The sequence below is a fragment of the Phacochoerus africanus genome, chromosome 15 (genome assembly GCF_016906955.1).
Source record: "Phacochoerus africanus isolate WHEZ1 chromosome 15, ROS_Pafr_v1, whole genome shotgun sequence".
In the NCBI taxonomy this organism is placed as follows: domain Eukaryota; kingdom Metazoa; phylum Chordata; class Mammalia; order Artiodactyla; family Suidae; genus Phacochoerus; species Phacochoerus africanus.
The window spans coordinates 615381-625041 of NC_062558.1; the positions used below are offsets into that span (position 1 = coordinate 615381).

General features: G+C 37.9%; 1 pseudogene; it reads left to right on the forward strand.

Annotated features, from left to right (window-relative positions):
* The first annotated feature begins 431 nt into the window (after window positions 1–431).
* On the forward strand, window positions 432–540 carry LOC125117144 (uncharacterized; annotated as a pseudogene).
* The last annotated feature ends 9121 nt before the right edge of the window (window positions 541–9661 follow it).

Here is a 9661-nt window from a genome sequence, read left to right on the forward strand (position 1 = left end):
ATAAAAAGAAATAGGAAAATATTGTTCATTCAAGTAAACAAAATAGATTTACAGAAACCATTCCTGGGGAAGCCCAAGACATCACACTTACTACATAAATACTTTTAAAAATATGCTCTTGGGGAGTTCCCCTATGGCTCAGCACAAATGAAACTGATTAGCATCCATGAGGATACAGGTTTGATCCCTGGCTCCACTCAGTGGTTTAAGGATCTGGCATTGCAGTGAGCTGTGGTGTAGGTCATAGACATGCCTTGGATCTGGCACTGCTGTGGCTGTGGTGTAGGCTAGTGGCTACAGCTCTGATTTGACCCCTAGCCTGGGGGCCTCCATATGCCATGGGTGCAGCCCTAAAAAAGCCAAAAAAAAAAATGTACTCCTAAATGTGCTCAAAAAGCTAAGGAAAAACTCCAGGAAGCAAAGGAAATCAGCTATTGTTTGAAAGGTGAATAGGTTAGTTTCCCCTTAATGGATGGAAGAGGGCCTCAGGTCAGATAATGAAGACATTACCACCTACTTTGTGGCATCTAAATATAGTTTAAAAATAATTTTTTTTAAAATGAATGGAAGAAAATCAGGAAAATAATATCTGAACAAAATTAGAAAATCAACAAAAGATGGAAATTATAATAGTGAACTGAACAGAAATTATGGAGGTGAAAAGCACAATGACTAAAATAAAAAATTAACTAGAGAGGTTTGAGACCAGATATGGACAGATAGAAGAAAGGTTTAGAGAACTTGAAGATAAAACAATTAAACTATCAAGTTTGAGAAGCAGAAAAAATTAAGAATAAAGAAAAAGTGAAGAAGCATAAGGGACATCAACACCAAGATGACCAAAATATGTATTATGAAAATTACAAAAGAAAAAAAAGAGAAAAATGAACAAAAAGGACAGAAAATGACAGGAAAATTTAGTAAAATGTTAGAGTAAGTCCTTACCTATTAATAATTACTTTAAAAGTAAATAGATTAAACTTACCAATAAAAAGGCACAGAGTAGCCAAATGGATTTAAAAAAATGATCTAACCATATTTGTCTACAAGAGATTCATTTTACCTTTAAAGACATACATAGTTTGAAAATGAATGGATAGAAACAGATATTTCACACAAATAGTAACACAAAGTAGCCATTCTGTTAATAGATAAAATAAACTTTAAGTATAAAAGTGTCATAGGGCACAAAAAAATGCATTATGTAAAAAGAAAAGAATAAATTCAGCCGGTAGATGTAACATTTATAAATATACACACTTAACAGCAGAGGACTTAATGATGTAAAGCAAATATTAACAGAATAAATAAGACAGAGAGAGCAATACAATAATAAGAGGGAAATTCAATACCTCACTTACAATATTGGATAGATTATCCAGACAGAAAATCAGCAAGGAATCATCGAACCCTAGATACCAAATGAACCCACAGACATATACAGAACTTTCCACCCAGCAGTAGAAGAATACACATTATTCTCAAACACATTCAGAACATTATCCAGGATAGATCACTTGTAAGGCCACAAAGCAAATCTTACCATATTTAAGCTCATATCAAGTATTTTTTTTACTACAATGTTATTTCTTCATTGATCCATTGTGTGTGTTTTTTAATTTCTACACATTTGTTGATTTTCCTTATTTTATTAATTTCTACTGTCATTCTATTGAGGTAAAAAAGATACTTGGTATGAATTTAGTATTCAAAAAAATTTCATCAGCTTTATTGAAGTATAATTGACAAATAATATATATAATTAAGATATAAAATTGATTTTTTTTGTTTGTCTTTTTGCCATTTCTTGGGCCACTCCTGCGGCATGTGGAGGTTCCCAGGCTAGGGGTCAAATCGGAGCTGTAGCCGCCAGCCTACGCCAGAGCCACAGCAACATAGGATCTGAGCCACATCTGCAACCTACACCACAGCTCACGGCAACGCTGGATCTTTAACCCACTGAGCAAGGGCAGGGATCGAACCCACAACCTCATGGTTCCTAGTCGAATTCGTTAACCACTGCGCTATGATGGGAACTCCAAATTGATGTTTTGATATACATATACCTTATCACAATGAAGTCAATTAACTTTCCATTACCTCACATAGTCAATTTTTCTGATGATAACTCTTAAGATCTACCCTCTTACCAAATTTCAAGTACACAATACAGTGTTGTTAACTCTTGCTACCATAATGTACATTAAAATTCCTGAACTTTTTCAGCTTGCATAACTTTGACTAACACTATCCCACTTCCCCCAAGATCCTGGAACCGCCTATTTTACCCTCTGATTATATGAGTTTGACTGTTTTATTTCACTATATTTGACGTATTTCATTCATTCATTGGTCAACTCTTTGTTTCCATATTTTGACTATTGTAAATGATGCTGTAATGAATAGGCAGGGCAGATATTTTTTGCACCAGGTGATTCTGATATCCATTATTTTGAATATGTATCCAGAAATGAGATTACTGGATCTCACAGTTCTATTATGTCCAGCTCACATCCTTTGCCTCAAGCACACCCTTTTGTTGAGAGGGGCATTTGCTTTAAGATTTCGAACTTCCAAATTCCCAATATGATTTGCCTCATGTTCAAAATTTACAAAGTTCACAGTAGGAAACAAGTGAAGACACCCCTACTGTTAATACATTTATCTTCAATTGTCCATTAGAAATGAAAGAGACAAAATATTGAAAAGCTTCAAATTCCATACTAGCAGCCAAGCAGTAGGTAATTTAGAAAGAATGTTAGATACAAAACTACCACTATAAATGCTGAACCCACTCACTGATTTTATCAATTCAAAACTATTTACTAAAAGGTGATTACCCTAGATATTTAAGTTACAGTTACTATATCTTTCTTTTTTGAACAAAGACCAGGTTCTAACTGCATTTTATGCTCCTGGAATCTTGTCATGGATGCATTTGAAAGTGTACAGCCAAGAGGATACCTCAACCCAAGCAATCTCCAGAATTTCAAAATTTACATGTGGGAAACATAATGATTCATCTCTAAATTTGCATAAACCTTGAAACCTTGGGAAGAATAACCTAAAAACAACAAAGCAGTGCAGTAAATGTTTGGGTTATAATATTTGCAACTTGAGCAATTACAGCCATGCATTCATATTTCCTACCACTGAACATTGACAAAGGCCATGCCCAGCACTGCTTGATGAAACACACAGAGTTAGTGATCAAAGGCATCACTGCTCTCTTCAAGGGGAAAGAATGTGGCAAAATTAGGGCATATATTCTGCAGAAAGAGCTTCCTAATATACTTTTCATCATCACTATCCTTTGAACATATTTTCCACAGGAAGAGAATGCTAACCTATGATATTTTGGGTTAAACCACAGCATTGAGCACACCATTCATTCCAGAGGAGTTTCTCCATGCCAGCATGTGTCTTCAGTGGCAGTCTCTAAGAGGCTAAATAAGGAGGATGATGATTACATCTTACTTCTAAAAGGATTTTTCTTGGCATGGGGGTATACTGGGATTATGAAAAACAAGGAAACAGAGAGTAGAGCCCCAGCAACATGACTAATTAGTTCGGAGAGACTTCAGCTACACAGTTTTTTTTCAGTCATCCAAAATATTGGAATTTGTCTAGACACCACTCAGCTGAGACCATCTCTTTTCCCTGGCACTGCCAGCAGTAAGAGTGACCCAATCATGGACACCATGTCAAGCCTGAAAATGAAATCAGCATTGCAGAAGGACAAGCCAAGAGATGGGGAAAAAACTGAGTCTTGATGGCATTGCCTTAGGTCTTTGGTCAAGAGTTATGTGAAGAGGATGGGATTAAGATGGTGGAATAGAAGGACTAGAGCTCAACTTCTCTCCTAAAATCAACACAATTCACAACTAATGGCTGAACAATCTTCAAACAAATGGACCAGAAACTTCTAAAAAAGATATCCTACTCCAGAAGAAAAAGAGGAGGCCACATCAAGAGGTAGGAGTGGTGATTACTCGATATAAGCAATCCCATACCTCCTGGGTGGGAAGCCCTACAGACTGGAAACTAACTGGTTCACAGAGACTCACTTACAGGAGTGAAAGTTCTGAGCCCCACATCAAACTCCCACGTGTGGGGATCTGGCACTGGGAGAAAGAGCCTCTGAAGCATCTGGCATTGAAGGCCAGTGGGGCTTGTGCACAGGAGCTCCACAGGACTGGGGGAAATGGAGACCCCATTCGTAAAAGGCTCACACAGACTTCCACATGCACTGGGTCCCAGGGCAAAACAAAGTCTCCCTAGGAATCTGGGTCAAACAAGACTGCAGTTCTTTGAGGACATCCTGGGAAAACAGGGGTGGATGTGGCTTGTTGTGAGGGAAGGACATTGGAAGCAAAGCTCTCAGGAATATTCAGCAGCAGTGACTTTCTCTGGAGGTGGCCATTTTGGGAAAATCTGGCCCCACCCATCAGCGCTGAGAAGCCCCAGGGCAAACAACAATCCAGGTGGGATCACAGCTCTGCCCATCAGTAAACGGCTGCCTAAGGACCCCCAGGCATGCAGCTGCCTCTAATCCCATCCAGAGACAAAGCCCCACCCACCGGAGGGATAAGAATCAGCTCCACCTACCAGAGGGCAGGTATCAGTCCCTCCCATCAGGAAGCCTACAGCAAGCCCATGTACCAACTTCAGCCACAAGGAGGGCAGACACCAGAAGTTAAGAGAGGCTACAACTCTATTACCTGTAAAAAGGTCACCACACCAAAACCTATAAAAATGAAAAGACAGAGAACTATAACTAAGATGAGGGAGAAAGAAAAAACCCCAGAAAATCAGCTAAGTGCTCAGGAGATTCTCAGCCTCCAGGAAAAAGAATTTAGACTGTTGATGCTGAAGATGATGCAAGACATTGGAAAAACTGGAGGCAAAGATGGATAACTTACAGGAAACACTGAGCAAAGAGATGCAAGATATAAAACTTAAACAAGAAGAGATGCAAAATACAATAACTGTAATAAAAATTTCACTAGAAGCAGCTAACAGCAAAATACAGGAGGCAGAAGAATGAATAAGCAAGGTGGAGGACAGATTAGTGGAAATTACAGATGTGGAACAGAAAAGAGAAAAAAAGATTGAAAACAAATGAAGAGAGTCTCAGAGAACTCTGGGACAACATTAAATGCACCAACACCTGTATTATAGGGGTGCCAGAAGAAGAAGAGAAAGAGAAAGGGACAGAAAAAAATACTTGAACAGATAATAGCTGAAAACATCCCCAACATGGGAAAGGAACCACTCACTCAAATCCAGGAAGCACAATGAGTACCATATAAAATAAACCCAAGGAGGAATACACCAAGACACATATTAATCAAACTGACCAAAATTAAAGACAAAGACAAAATCTTGAAAGAACCTAGGGAAAAGAAACAAATAGCATACAAGGGAACTCCGATAAGTTATTGGAAGATTTTTCAGCAGAAATTCTGCAGGCCAGAAGGGAGTGGCATGATATACTCAACGTGATGAAAGGAATAAACCTCCAACCAAGACGACTTTACCCAGCAAGGCTCTCATTCAGATTTGAAGGAGAAATCAAAACCTTCACAGATAAGCAAAAGCCGAGAGAATTCAGCAACACTACACCAGCCTTACAACAAATACTAAAGGAACTTCTCTAGGCAGAAAAGAAAAGACAGCAACAGGAAACAAAAATAATGCAAATGACAAGGCTCACTGGTAAAAGTATATATACAGTAAAGATACAAAATCATCCACGCACAATTATGCTACCAAAATCAGAAATCATGAGCAGAGGTGGGTGCAAATGCAAGACACTGGAGATGAACTTGCAATTAAGCGACCAACAACTTAAAACAATCTCATATATATATATATATATATAGATTCTTATATCAAAACTTCAGAATAACTGCAAACCAAAAATCTACAGTTGATACAAAAACAAATAAGAAAAATCAACCCAAATACAACACTAAAGATAGTCATCAAACAAGAAGAGGAGAGAACAAGAGAAGAAGAGAGGAAAAAAGAGCAGCAAAAACAAATCCAAAGCAACTAATAAAATGGCAATAAGAACATACACATCAATAATTACCTTATATGTTAATGCACTAAATGCCCAACCAAAAGACACAGGCTGGCTGAATGGATACAAAAACAAGATCCATATATATGCTGTCTTCAAGGGACACATACAAACTGAAAGTGAGAGGATGGAAGAAAATATTCCATGCAAATGGGAATCAAAAGGAAGCTGGAGTAGCAATACTCATATCAGACAAAATAGACTTTAAAATGAAGAATATTTTAAGGGACAAAGAAGGACCTTACATAATGATCAAAGGATCAATCCAAGAAGATATAACAATTTTAAATATCTTCACACCCAACATTGGTTCACCACAATATATAAGGCAACTGCTAACAACCTTAAAAGGACAAATTGACAATAACACAATCATAATGGGGGACTCTAACACCTCACTTACAGCAAAAGACAGATCATCCAGACAGAAAATCAATAAGGAAACACAGGCCGTGAATGAAGCATTAAGCCAGATGGACTTAATAGATATTTATAGGACATTCCATCCAAAAGCAACAGATACACATTCTTCTCAAGTACACATGGAACATTCTCTAAGATTAATCATATCCTGAGCTACTAATCCAACCTTGGTAACTTTAAGAAAATTGAAATCATATCAAGCATCTTTTCCAACCACAACACTATACCACTGGAAATCAACAAGGAAAAAAAATGCAAAAAACACAAACGCATGGAGACTAAATAACATTCTACTAAACAAGCAACAGATCACTGAAGAAATCAAAGAGGAAATTAAAAAATACCTAGAAGGAAATGACAATAAAAATACAACACTCCAAACCCAATGGGATGCAGCAAAATCCGTTCTAAGAGGAAAGTTTTTTTATCATTTTTTTTAAGTTTTTTTTTATTTTCCCACTGTACAGCAAGGGGGTCAGGTTGTCTTTACATGTATACATTACAATTACATTTTTTCCCCACCCTTTCTTCTGCTGCAACATGAGTATCTAGACAAAGTTCTCAATGCTATTCAGCAGGATCTCCTTGTACATCTATTCTAAGTTGTGTCTGATAAGCCCAAGCTCCCGATCCCTCCCACTCCCTCCCCCTCCCATCAGGCAGCCCCAAGTCTCTTCTCCAAGTCCATGATTTTCTTTTCTGTGGAGATGTTCATTTGTGCTGGATATTAGATTCCAGTTATAAGTGATATCATATGGTATTTGTCTTTGTCTTTCTGGCTCATTTCCCTCAGGATGAGATTCTCTAGTTCCATCCATGTTGCTGCAAATGGCGTGATGTCATTCTTTTTTATGGCTGAGTAGTATTCCATTGTGTATATATACCACCTCTTCCGAATCCAATCATCTGTCGATGGACATTTGGGTTGTTTCCATGTCCTGGCTATTGTGAATAGTGCTGCAATGAACATGCGGGTGCACGTGTCTCTTTTAAGTAGAGTTTTGTCTGGATAGATGCCCAAGAGTGGGATTGCGGGGTCATATGGAAGTTCTATGTATAGATTTCTAAGGTATCTCCAAACGGTTCTCCATAGTGGCTGTACCAGTTTACAATCCCACCAACAGTGTAGGAGGGTTCCCTTTTCTCCACACCCCCTCCAGTGCTAGTTATTTGTGGATTTATTAATGATGGCCATTCTGACTGGTGTGAGGTGATATCTCATGGTAGTTTTGATTTGCATTTCTCTTATAACCAGCGATGTTGAGCATTTTTTCATGTGTTTGTTGGCCGTCTGTATATCTTCTTTGGAGAAATGTCTATTCAGGTCTTTTGCCCATTTTTCCATTGATTGATTGGCTTTTTTGCTGTTGGGTTGTATAAGTTGTTTATATATTCTAGAGATTAAGCCCTTGTCCGTTGCATCATTTGAAACGATTTTCTCCCATTCTGTAAGTTGTCTTTTTGTTTTCTTTTGGGTTTCCTTTGCTGTGCAAAAGCTTTTCAGTTTGATGAGGTCCCATGGGTTTATTTTTGCTCTAATTTCTATTGCTTTGGGAGACTGACCTGAGAAAATATTCATGCTGTGGATGTCCAAGAGTGTTTTGCCTATGTTTTCTTCTAGGAGTTTGATGGTGTCCTGTCATATATTTAAGTCTTTCAGCCATTTGGAGTTTATTTTTGTGCATGGTGTGAGGGTGTGTTCTAGTCTCATTGCTTTGCATGCAGCTGTCCAGGTTTCCCAGCACTGCTTGCTGAATAGACTTTCTTTTTCCCATTTGATGTTCTTGCCTCCCTTGTCAAAGAGTAATTGACCATAGGTGTCAGGGTTTATTTCCAGGTTCTCTCTTCTGTTCCATTGGTCTGTCTGTCTGTTTTGATACCAGTCCCACACTGTTTTGATGACGGTGGCTTTGTAGTATTTCTTGAAGTCTGGGAGAGTGATGCCTCCTGCTTGGTTTTTGTTTCTCAGGATTGCTTTGGTGATTCTGGGTCTTTTGTGGTTCCATATAAATGTTTGGATTGTTTGTTGTAGTTCTGTGAAAAATGTCCTGGGTCATTTGATAGGGATTGCATTGAATCTGTAGATTGCTTTGGGTAGTATGGCCATTTTTACACTATTGATTTTTCCAATCCAGGAACATGGAGTATCTTTCCATTTCTTTACATCTTCTTTGATTTCTTTGCTTAAAGTTCTATAGTTCTCGGCATATAGGTCCTTTACCTCCTTGGTCAGGTGTATTCTGAGGTATTTGATTTTGTGAGGTGCAATTTTAAAAGGTATTGTGTTTTTGTATTCCTTTTCTAATATTTCATTGTTAGTATACAGAAATGTGACTGACTTCTGAATGTTAATCTTATATCCTTCTACTTTGCTGAGTTTATTAATCAGTTCAAGGAGTTTTGGGGTTGAGTCCTTAGGGTTTTCTATGGATAGTATCATGTCATCTGCATACAGTGACAGTTTGATCTCTTCTCTTCCTATATGGATGCCTTTGATTTCTTTTGTTTGTCTAATTGCTGTGGCTAGGACTTCTAAAACGATGTTGCAGAGCAGTGGTGAGAGTGGGCATCCCTGTCTTGTTCCAGATTGGAGTGAGAAGGCTTTCAGTTTTTCCCCATTGAGGATTATATTTGCTGTGGGTTTCTCATAAATGGCTTTGATTATATTCAGGAATGTTCCCTCTATACCCACTTTGGCAAGGGTCTTGATCATGAATGGATGTTGGACTTTGTCTATTGTGTCTATTGAGATGATCATATGATTTTTGACTTTTTTTTTTGTTAATGTGGTGTATGATGCTGATTGATTTGCATATGTTGAACCATCCTTGTGAACCTGGGATGAACCCAACCTGGTCATGGTGTATAATTTTTTTGATATATTGTTGGATTTGGTTGGCTAAGATTTTGTTGAGAATTTTTGCATCTATATTCATCCATGATATTGGGCGATAGTTTTCTTTTTTGGTGGTATCTCTGTCTGGTTTTGGAATGAGGGTGATGGTGGCATCATAGAATGTCTTTGGGAGTATTCCTTCTTCTTCAACCTTTTGAAAGAGTTTAAGGAGGATGGGCACCAATTCCTCTTTATATGTTTGATAGAATTCACCTGTGAAGCCATGTAGTCCTGGACTTTTATTTGTAGGGAGT